At 48.2% G+C, this 12437-nt stretch overlaps 1 protein-coding gene across 4 annotated transcripts in view; it reads left to right on the top strand.

Annotated features, from left to right (window-relative positions):
* Window positions 1-12437, top strand: part of ARIH1 (ariadne RBR E3 ubiquitin protein ligase 1) — a 1069856-nt gene that overhangs the window by 64759 nt on the left and 992660 nt on the right. The window lies entirely within an intron of this gene.

Below are 12437 nucleotides of genomic sequence, written 5' to 3'. Positions count from 1 at the left end.
GTGACAATAGCCTCACTGAAACCTGTGACGCAGATCACCTCAGGCAGGGACAAAATGGCGGTTCAATCCACAGTCTGAGAGCTTGTCAAAATGGCAGCCTTTCACACCAACCTTCTCAACGGCAGGTGCAGAGGGGGCTTATTGGGGCCGAGCAGCATTTTTCAGAATGTGAACAGTAGGAATCCTTTCTGCCCTCAAATGGATTGGCGTGCGTAGTTTCCGCTGCCAGTCTCTTCCTTTTGCATCCGCTCCCTTAGTTTGTGGATATAGTTGGTGGAGGGCCATCCTGGCAACCAGCATCTTTATCCTGGGGGTATACCCCTCCACATAGACCTCTACCCACTCATCATCTGAGGATGCGTTCTTGGGCAAATTCCAGGCCCTTATGCACTTGACACAAAGGCATACTTTAAGGATCCATTCAAAGAAATGTATCCTAAGCCTCTTGAGTCGCAGCCTACTCCTACTAACCTTCAGCAGGTTTTGCTAGTGCCGCACGTCCTCTTCCGGTGATGCCCCATACACCACTGCCTCAACTTTCACCAGTGCTTAAAACACCTGGTGTGCAGACCAGTACACCCACAGTGAGGTCCCACGTGCTGTGGATCCGTTTTCTGTTCCTGCACAACTGACGAGGACCAAGTGGACCAGGATAGCGAAGACCTGCTCCACTGTCAAACCTTCATGACCGGGTCGTGCATATGATGGCTTTGCTAGATATTCCAATGCCCGAGCCTCAGGCTCCACATGCTGTACTTTCAGGAGCCTTCACCCTTATGACACAGAAGTGCACATGCCTTCAAAAGGATGTGCTTGCTGAAGCCTGCAAGGTCTAGGAAAAACCTCAGACCGGGCAGCATGTAAATGGGGAAATATATATATAGCCAAAGTTTCCTGCACCAGCTATCTGATAGTGCACTATTTTTTTGGCAATCGTGTGTGTGTATATATATATATATATATATATATATATATTTTTTTTTTTTCTGAGGCTTGTGGAATCTGCTTAGATCACATGCTGTGCATAGGCCGACATCTAGTGGAAGCTGCGGAGTATTAGTTTGTTTTTCGAAACTCGAAAATGGGCGTCGACACAGGGCGTGCCAGTAATACAATCCCTAGTGTGACGTCCACTGTACCAAAGATCCCTCACACGTCTAGGATCCTCAGATTATTTTTTTCCGCCATACTGGTCGGAAGCATTTTGCGGAGTCCCCTGGCCTTAGCCATACTTTTGCTAGAATTTAAAATAATAATCTATTGACATCCTTTCCCACCCCAACGTCGAACTTTGACACTCGACGCCGGCTGGAGAAGAAATCGACCGTCGGCTGCTGCACGACGGATTTGGGCCTCGGAAGGCCGCTGGCCTCGGCCCGGGCCTGGTAGGCCGCTGGCCTCGGCCCGGGCCTGGTAGGCCACTGGCCTCGGCCCTGCAAGTAGGGAGAGTGGGGGGTGGTACATACTCTACACTCTTGGTATATAGGTACACCTTATACATTTCCTACACTTAACAGCCCGCTGCCCCAAGGTGCGTATGGAGGGTACCCCTTTTCAATTCTGCCCCAAGTGCAATCGCAAATACCCTTGGGTCGACAGGCACGCCACGTGCAATCTCTGCTTGCCGAGGGACCACCCCGAAGCGAACTGCAGAGCGTGTAGTAGGTTTAAACCTAAGACACTTAGGGACCGTTCGACGAAGCGTTGGGCCCTCCACGCCAGGGAGGCGGCCATGGCAGCGGAGGGCGCCTTCAGCGATGGCAGCGACGCCGTACTTTCGGACGGCGAAGGCATTACAGCGTCGAAAGACAGCCGAGCGCAGGTCGTCCGGCAGGGCGGCTATGGGGAAGACCCCCGGCGACACAAGCGCTTCACATACTACACACACTAAGTCCAACCGAGACTCGACGACGTTGAGCTCTTGGAAAGAGGCACAGACAGAACGGTCCGATTCGGTGTTCTCTGGGCGCTCTCGATCAAGAGTGCCTCGCTCCCTAGGCTAACAGAAGTTCGATCGTCGGAAGACGACTTTCACCCCCAGGCCGCGCTCCAGGAGTCGGAGCCCGCAATTAAACCCAGCGAGGCCCCACGCTCGAAGGACAGGGACACCTCTCCGATCCTCGACGCCAGGCGTCAAAAAACTCCGGAACCACTAAGGGACAGGGAAAACATTTTTCTACGCACAGGGGGGGGGGGGGGGGGGGGAACAGCAGAAGAAACTACCTGTACATTCTTCCACACCTGTGAAACACTCCACCCCCCCAAACAGACAGACAAGCCCAGGTCTGTTGATAGGTCCACAACCAGCAAAGCTACTCGAGATAAATCCCATAGACTTGCTGAGAGTCATTCCCAGTTCCAAAAAATGGTCCAGTGAAGACATAGATGGGGTCATGTCAAGAATGTCTTCTTTGTCTGATTTTTATGATAAAAATCCAGAACATTTCCTCTCGTATGATCCACAAGGGCCCACACACTCAGGCTCTACTGATCCTATCCCCCCGAGTAAGAAGGCCCGGTTTGAAACTCCAATGAGGTCCGAACCCTTCGAGGTACAACCGGTATCAAGGAGAGGCTTCCTTTTGTGAAGACCAAGAATTTGGGTTGATAGAAGAGCAAACCGGGACGGGCTACTATGGGGATGAGGACCAGGAGGAAGAAGAGGATGACCCGGAAACATACAGAGTAGTTTCCCCGGTAGAGAACGAAGCCCTGGTTACCGACTCCCCGGTCGATAACCAACCCCTCCTAAATGAGGTTCTCGCTCGCGCAGCAGAACATTTCCACATTGACACCCACGGTGTACAGGAGGAAAGGGACTTCGCAGAAGAGTTAGTGGGAGAAAGGAGGCCTGTTGCCCAGACCATCCCTATCCTTAAATCCATTCAGCAGAGAATAGATCCTTCCCTGGTGAACCCAAACCTCACCAGAGCAGTCAATCCCAGGGTTGAAAAACTTTTCAGGGCAGCACAATCTGACGCTCTCTATATAAGTGGACATCTGAAGCCAGACTCCCTAGTTGTCACCAACACTCTTAAGAGGGCTGGGACACCCTTGTCTTCATCAGAAGCTCCTCCCGACAAGGAGAGCAAAAAACTATACAGTTTCGGCAGGAAGGTAGCCTCAACGTCCGCCTATCAAGCAAGGATTGCTAACTCCACCACCCTGTTGGCCAGCTACAACTGCCATCAGTGGGAAGAAGTCGCGGCTCTCATAGCCTCTGCTCCTGAACCGTTAAAGGGCCAATTAGCTCGTATTTCCGCAGAGGGTAGAGCCGTGTCTGGTTGCATTTTGAAAGCAACCTTCGACGCCGCGGACAACGCAGGCAGATTGATAGCAGAAGGTACTGTTATCAAGAGACATGCGTGGTTACGGCAGTCTGGTTTTAAGGCAGAAACTCAGGTATCATTGTCACACAAACCGGTGGAAGCCGATCTGTTTGGTAAGGCGGTTGAAGATGCACTAAAAAATGCCAAGGACGAATACGAGACACTCAAATCCCTTGGCCAGTTAACCAATAAACCCCCTAACCGGAGCGGGAATAGTAATTTTCGTCGCCCACGAGGCCAAAATTCCCAGAGAGGATCCAACTATTCCCAGGGGCAGGGTACACAATGGAACAACCAACAGGCTACCCAGGGTTACGGCAGAGGTAATAGGAGAGGTCGTGGTAAAGGCAGAGGCAGCCCCAGCAAGGGAGGCGGCACGCCTCCACCAAAGCAGTGACGCTCAGTTCAGGGTCCCTTCTCATGCAACCCCAGTTGGGTGACGCATTTCAAACTTCACCCAGGCTTGGGAAGGGATCACATCACATCAGACAGATGGGTGCTGTCAACAGTATCCACGGGATATTGTATAGAGCTACTGCAGCGTCCCCGGAACCATCCTCCACGAGAAGATTCTCCTCGAGGAGTTCGCCATTCTTCTACAAAAGGACGCGATAGAACTCGTCCCGGGACACCAGGTAAACGAGTGTATTTATTCAACTTACTTCCTTGTGCCAGAGAAAGACTTGACAATGCGCCCAGTATTGGACTTACGGCCTGCCAACAAGTATGTCAAGCCCCAAAAATTTTGTATGACCACGCTACAAGAGGTAATCCCCCTCCTAAAAAAGTGGATTACATGGCAACCTTGGATATGAAAGATGCTTATTTTCATATTTCCATGTTCCCAGCGCACAAAGTACTTGCGCTTCAAGGTGGACAGTCGCCACTACCAATTCAAGGTACTGCCCTTCGGGATTGCTTCAGCACCAAGGGTATTCACCAAGGTACTGGCGGTGGCGGCTGCACACCTACGCAGGGAGGCAATCCCAGTATACCCTTATCTGGACGACTAGCTCATAACGGGGGAAACCCCAGGAATTTGCAGGACAAACATTCAAAGGACTATCGACCTCCTCCACGAGTTGGGCTTCTCAATCAACGAGAAGAAGTCAAGCCTGGTGCCAAGCACCTCAAAACAATTCCTAGGAGCAATCCTGGATACCGAGGAGGGGTTGACCTTTCCTTCAGAAGAAAGAATTTGGAATATAGTACTGCAAATTCTGCATTATCAGTCCGGTCAACAAATAACGGTACGCAAAGCAATGCGTTTACTGGACATGATGGCGTCATGCATTTACCTGGTCCCCCACGCGCGCCTGCGCATGCGTCCCATGCAGGAATGGTTGGCGAAATGGTGGTCTCAGGCAAGTGGTCAGTGGGACGATCTACTGGTCGTTTCGCCAACACTGGTATAAAGCCTTCACTGGTGGACAAGAGAAAATCTCGCACAGGGGAAACCCTTTTACGATCCCGAAGTACAGGCAGTAGTCACTACAGATGCATGTCTGACGGGGTGGGGAGCTCACCATCTCCACCACACAGCTCAGGGTCTCTGGTCTCACTCAGTGGCCAAGAACCACATCAACCTGCTAGAGCTTCTGGCAGTATTCAGAGCGCTTCAGGCGTTCAAGCCCTACCTACTAAACCTGTCCGTGCAAATCCGGACGGACAGCACTACAGCCATGTTCTACCTGAACAAGCAAGGAGGGACTCGCTCGCCAAATCTGTCCAAGCTTGCCCAGAAAATCTGGATATGGGCACTCAGACGGAACATCTTCCTGTCATCACATGTTCCAGAGGAGCTCAATTCCCTAGCGGATGCCCTGAGCAGAGACTCCCTCCCAGAGGAACACGAATGGGTTCTTCACAGAGAGGTCGTAGAAGATCTCTTCTCTCAATGGGGTTTCCCCACTATAGACTTATTCGCCACAAGCGAAAACAGACAATGCCCAGGATTTGCATCCAGGTTCCCCCAACCAGACTCCCAGGGCAACGCCCTGTGGATGAACTGGTCAGGGATGTTTGCGTACGCTTTTCCACCAACTCCTCTCCAGGAAAGTGGTGAACAAGATGAACAGGGAGTCGATGACGCTCGTCCTAGTTGCTCCCATGTGGGCAAGACAACCGTGGTTCCCACACCTACGCAGGATGGCGGTGTGCGAGCCCATCAAACTTCCAGCCTGGTACAACCTACTGTCCCAGCACCAAGGTCAAACGGTGCACCAGCAACCCAACTCAATGAACCTGGCAGCATGGCTCCTGAGGTCATAGTTTGGACACCTCAATTTACCACAGAGGTGTATGGACATCCTAAAGGAATCTAGGAAACCAAACACAAGGCACTGTTACTTTGACAAGTGGAAGAGGTTTGTTATCTGGTGCCAGAGTAGACAAATCAACCCAGTCGATTGCACTCCTTCCACTATTGTTACATACATGCTCCACCTGCTAGATGCAGGATTGGTTTTTAACTCGCTGAAAGTACACCTGGCAGCCCTCTCGGCTTACACCACTTCCCATAGCAAGGTTTTGTGGTGGAAAGTACCAGTAGTTAAAGCCTTCATGGAAGGAGTAAAGAGACTTCACCCTCCTATTTCAAACCCACCACCAGGGTGGGACCTTAATGTGGTGCTAGCCAAGATCATGGGCCCCCCTTTCGAACCCATGCATAAAAGCAGTCTCAAACACCTGACTTATAAAACGGCCTTCTTAGTAGCTATTACTTCTATAAGAAGGGTCAGTGAAATTCAGGCTCTGTCAGTGCAGGATCCTTTCTTTACTATCCATAAAGACAAACTGGTTTTACGCACACACCCTAGGTTCTCGCCTAAATTTATATCAAAATTCCACGTAAACCAGTCCATCGAGCTTCCGGCTTTCTTCCAGAACCCGCAAAGCTCGGCTGAGGTGAAACTACACACCCTAGATGTGCGTAGTGAAGTCCTCTACTATGTAAATAAAACCAGACCGCTAAGGAAAACAGATCAACTGTTTGTCTCCGTAGGTACAGGCAGAGAGGGGGATCGCGTCTCTAAAGGTGCCATCTCGAAGTGGATTATTAACTGTATCCAGCTGTGTTACTCACTCTCTGAAAAGACTCTGCCTTTTACGCCAAGGCCCCACTCAACTAGAGGCATTGGGGCCACTCTGGCTTTCATTGCAAATGTACCCCTTGACACCATTTGCAAAGCAGCTACTTGGAGCTCTATTCACACTTTTACTCAGCATTACTGCATTGACACCCATTCCAAGGCAGATACACAAGTGGGACAAGCGGTTCTAAGACAGTTATTTGCTCATGACCCTTCTCACATCCCACCTCCTTCTGGTACTGCTCGCTAATCTATGCACAGCATGTGATCTAAGCAGATTCCACAAGCCTCAGAAGGGATACATTACTCACCGTAATCGTATTTCTGATGCTTGTATCTGCTTAGATTCACATGCGACCCACCCTTCCTCCCCTCCGAGAGAAGGCGTATGATTGCTTGTAGTCTTACCTTTCTGTCTATCTGCTTGGATTATCTGTACTCACGCTACTCCTCATGCTACCTCATGTCAGAAAAAATACAATCTGAGGATCCTAGACGCGTGAGGGATCTTGGGTACAGTGGACGTCACACTAGGGATAGTATTACTGGCACGTCCTGTGTCGACGCCCATTTTCGAGTTTCGAAAAACAAACTGTAATACTCCGCAGCTTCCACTAGATGTCGGCCTATGCACAGCATGTGAATCTAAGCAGATACAAGCATCAGAAATACGATTACGGTGAGTAATGTGTCCCATGTATGTATGTATAATCTGAGAAAGATTGGTGTAAAAGCGGAGGACTTGGCAAACTTCTCACCTAAGGGGATGAGTGTTTGTAGACCTGTATGCCATAGGGAGAGACCATTCTAGTGTCCACCCTCATTATGCTATAAATGCACTTTTTGTTGGTTACATGTCTTTATAACTAAATAAAGACTATTTTTTTTCTACAAGCTGGTATGGTCATGTGTGCAAGGGATATCTGCAACATGCTGATTATTTTTTTTGTAGTGTTACAACCCTCCTGCGTGTGTTTTTACATACATGTGTATGTATGTTTGTGTATGTCGTAACTTGAGTCTGCATCGCTTCCCACCTCCAACTCCTCACCTGATGAACTTGTTTCTGTAGAATAACTAGATGACTCCCGTTAAGTATGCGCAGCAGATGAGCAGAACCTTCTGCGGTGGGCAGCCACAGCGGCCCCGTCACCGCAGAAAAGGTGGAAGGGGAAAAAAGCCACAGGTATGTTTTTTTTAAAAAAAGAAAAAAAAAAACCCTTGCGGAATCCAACGTTCCTGTAGAATGCAGAGGTGTCCAGGCGATGGGATCGAAGTCTAGCTAAACTGATGTCCACCGTCCAGTAATGTGGAACGAGAGCAGCAGGAGAAAAGGAGAATCCAGGTAAGCGGGAGGCAATTGTTGGAAGCCCCGCAGGACTGCAAGCGAAAGGAAAAAATGAAAAAGGAGGAAAACAGTCGGGAAGCTGAGTGCTGCAGGGAAAGGAAAAACGGGAAACAGAGAACAGCAAGCGACGGAACAGGGAGGAAAGAAGGGAAAAGGCACAGCGTATAGCAACAAGACAGCGACCGACGCTAGGACGTTGCAACGCGCCGACAGACTGGGAACCTGGAAGTAAATACTTCCCGGCGGTCGCAGCCAGAACATGCGAAAGACTAGACAGATAGCCCAAGAAAAGTAACCTACGTGGTGGAATGCCTAATGGCCGCTCAATCGAAACCGCCGCCATAACCTCCATGCGTTCGAACGCATGACAATCTATGTATTCAAAAGAAATCATACACTTGTAATATGGGCCCGCAATCCCCAATGCGGTGATAATTAAAATGAGAATGTGAGCAATGCACTAGGTTTAACCTTTTAGTGGAGCAGATGCACAGCTGAATAGGAACTCTTTGATTTACAAAAGATAGCATCCAAGTTAGGATTTCCCCCTGCAATGTTCCCTCAACTCACAAATTAAATCTGAGTGGATACACAGACACAGTAGGTAATCGGGAATAAGGGATGGGAAATGGAATACAAATCTGACCTTCCCTCCCCAAATAAGAGAAACTGATTTTTTAACCCCTTGCAATGTTATAAAATGACACTCGGAAATGGACAAATAATTAATTAATGTGTTAAACCTTGAAGCAAATATAATTCCTCACTAGAGCAACAATGCAAAGACACTTATCACAAAGAATGGATTACCAAAAGCATACAGTTCGAAAATTAGTGGAAAGTTTAAAACAGATTGCAGCAAAATAACACGTTGCATACTCTGCATAAATTGAGTGAATTGTGCAAGATATAAAAAGGTGTGATTTGAGTAAAATGAAGCTGTGAAAAAGGAATGAAAATCAGTTGTGACCAGAACAGTTTTACTTTACACTAGAGTATTCAGGCTAGGCCAAAGAGGGACACAGTAAGCTCCTGGGTTGATTTGCGAGTTCAACCCTCTCGCCCCAGCGCCCAACCTTGGCGGAACCAGTCCGATCACTCGCAATAGGACTAATGGCTTAGGATTACACAAGACAAAATTGAAGAGATGGCGCTAGCACTAGAAATCAAGGGCATAGTTGCAAGAATGATTCTGATAGTTTTAACAAGTTAGCAGGGTAAGGATTGGATGACTTAGAGTGGGGGTAAGGACTAAGGCAAGACCAGTAGACTATGGATTTCTATGGGAGAGGGATGATACTTGCAGTCCTCTTTAGCTTGGGATTTTGGACCGTCAAGGGTTCTGGTCACTACACGGCAGCACACCTGGCAAACAGCTGGGCAGTTCTGGTCACCGGATGGCACTTCGGGACTGGCAATTCTGGTCACTGGATACTAAAGATCAGTTGGATGGCAGGTTTCCAGGATGCCTGCAGTTAGTGGGTTTGGAATGCTTCCCAAAAACACCACTGTTTTGCCCCATTTTAATGGGAGATTAGTGGGTTGTCAGAATTGAAGCCTTGCAGGATCGGCAATGCTTGGGTTTTGCAGCAGGCCCTGGAGTAGGGTCGGCAATGTTTTGGCCTTGCAGTGGGGATCAGGAATCTGGACGGAACAGGAATGCAGCACAGGAACGTCGGGAAGAGTGTGTCAAGAGTCTTGTAAGGGACTCTTATTTATAATGCCTAGTGACATCATCAAAGTGTATGACTGGGGCAGGCTTAACTAAACACGTCTCTAACAGGATTGGACAAGGGTGATGGTCTCCGCCTCCCTCTCAGCTGGTTGGATTTCAGGCAAATGCCAGATTTAAGTGGCGTTTTTTTACAATGTCCAAAAACTTCCCACAGTTTAACTAAAATCCGATTTTGCCACAAAAATACATTTATATAATTGCAATCTCTTAGCATATTATATACACAGGTTACATATTTTGTGCAGCGCATTGCAGTCCAATCCTCCAGTCCGTGAGACCTTGTTTCGTCCTTTTACCTGTTTTTTGCGCTTTTCAAAGGGATTCATATTACTCAAAATTCTATACATTTATACATGGGTGTGGATTATCATAAGGGATGTATGTATGTATGAAAATTCTTGCCACAGAGATGTCTTTAAAGTTTATTCATGAAATAGTCTTTGGAAACAAATGGCAGTCCTTTGTCATTTTTTTTTCCTTCAACTGCTACCAACTGTCATTTCCTTCAAAGGGTTCCATGTGATAATATCGCCGCAAAAATATCGCCATACAAAAATGTCACCATATTTTTGCGGCGATATTACCCCATTGAACCTGCGGGGGACACCCCCGCAACCCCTATATATTTTTGAAGGGAGCGGGGGACACCCCTGCAACCCCTCCCACCCAACTACCCCATAAATTATCCCCACCAAAAATATCGCCTATGGCCGTTCCCGATGACCATATGTACGGCGATATTTTTGGTGGCGATATTACCTGATACGCTTCAAAGCAAGGTGGGGGTTTCTCAGCCTGATTGAAGTTTTTATTGCTCCTTCGCACTTCAAACTTCCTGGCCCTGGGAGCTCCATTGTTGGTGAATTCAGTCCAGCCTAGATCCTTTCCCACCCTGTAATTATCAGTCGGGTGTTGGTCTCTGCTGAGTATGTGTGCCTCCCTTCCTTAGGGGTAAGTTTCAGGCTCTGCCATCTGGAATAACTGGTTTTTAAGAGCTTGCAAATTCAGCCAATGTATGATAAAATCTTTTCTTATTTTGGGTCCTGAATTAAAACAAACCTGTGGAATAAAATAGCTCATATGTATTTTCACCAGCTACAAACCCCTTCACATTGCTAGGTAATGGCAGGCTCTCATTCAACAGTTTACTTTTTAAATGGGCATTTTTCTCCTTCAGTTTGCAAAAGCCCATTTTTACACGTGGTGCAAACTGTGAGCATTCCCCCCCTTTTTTATTTTTATTTTTTTTCATTTTTTTTCTCAATTTGGTTCTGCTGCTCCATCAGATTCCCACACTGTCTTTGCAGCCAAAGTCCTTTTCTTGAAAGTAGGAGTTTTGTCTGAAGCACAGATATAGTGAAACTGACCTGGCTCAGAGAGTTGGTCTCTTTGAACTGCTGAGCTTTGTGATACTTTTTGTAAAGAAATAAACGCGTGTTCCCCTGCAAGTGAAAGTGAAGTTGCTTGTTTTTTCTCAGTTGGTTTGACCGGGCCTTCATTCAAAAAATCGTGCCTGGTTTTGCTGAGGCACAACGAAATATCCTTTGAATGGCAGGGCCTTATTGATCACAGTAGTTTCAGAAAGAGCAGATGGAATTCGTGTCAAAGCAGCATTTTTAAAGGGTGAAACGTTTCATTTTCAAGAGGAATTTTGGGTTTTCAGCAAATAAAGTGCTGCCTTTTCACTTTATTCCATTTTATGTTGCAGAACACACTGGCACGCTCCTTCAGTGTGTCCCCTTGTTCCATCCTGCCTGAAGTGTGCTTGGCAGGATGGTGTAGCCATCTTTTTGTTGCTGCAAAAATGCTGTTTTGAGGTGCTGGTGTGCACGGGAGCCAGCACAGCCATTTGCTGTTTTCTTGCGCAAATGCAGCTTGGTGGTGTGGAAATGCTGTTGAGTGGGTCAATATATCCCACAGACTGCATGCCCACTCCCATCAACGGTGGTGGCAGCAGCTACTCTTCAGTCTAAGCCATCCTCTGCGCCCTCTACATCTCGGGTCCTGTCCAAAGAACACTTCTGCCGCCATTGGGGGTGGGGGAGGTGGGGCGGGGAGTATTTTCCTATTCGGTCTTCAGCTGCCAGGCGAATACCAAAGTCATCCTTGCAGCAGCAAATCTCAAACTGTGGAAGGAGCTTTCCCAATTTCAGGAATGTGTTCCTCAGGACAGGCTGGAAGATTTTAAAGATGGCCTATCTGATGCCAGAGTTCTGGCCCAGGACCTGCTGCAGGCTGTGGCTCATCATGTAGACCTGTCTGCTCTGGCCCTTATGGTGGGTGTAGACCTCCCGCCAAGCGTGTTTGCATGCTACAAAGTTCTAGAAGGAGATTAAGGACAAAGTACTTAATCTTCTCATCGAAGATAAAGAGCTGTTCCACTTCTTAGTCGATGAGGAACTCAATAAAACAAAGGCAAGCCCAAAAACTGCTTAATTTGTGTTGCTCCTTACCAAACCCCTAGCTAAAGCAGCCTATGTGCAGAGGTCGGTGACCCAGACAAGGTCCTTCTCAGGCTCCAGGAACGTCTAACACGCCAGGCAGAAAGTTCCTTTGGTGCACCTTGTTGCAAGCAGCAAAGGCAAAGTGGCTGGTTATTCTCTCGGTCATCAGCCTACTCTTCGCCATACATGTGGTCTCACCGCTGACAATCTAAATGATTTCCATCGGTCACACGAGACTCTGGTAGGAGGACTTGTATCGTTTCATCTGGAAGCCTGCAGACAATCGGACAACCAATGGGTTTTGTCCGTCGCCTTATGAGGGGGGGGGGGCTCGGTTTACCCCTCCCTCATACACCACCCTCTTCAGCAGATTGGGCTTCCCTCTGAGCCGAGGTACAGAAACTTCTGGACTTTAGAGCGGTGGACACTTTTCCCTTGCGGGAGCAAGGAGAGGGATATACTCCAGTTTGTTTACAGTGCCCAACCAGG

Source organism: Ambystoma mexicanum, chromosome 11 (genome assembly GCF_040938575.1).
Source record: "Ambystoma mexicanum isolate Mex_15411 chromosome 11, UKY_AmexF1_1, whole genome shotgun sequence".
NCBI classification, from domain to species: Eukaryota; Metazoa; Chordata; class Amphibia; order Caudata; family Ambystomatidae; genus Ambystoma; species Ambystoma mexicanum.
The sequence above is the reverse complement of the archived record's forward strand: the minus strand, read 5'-3'. Positions and strand labels throughout refer to the sequence as shown.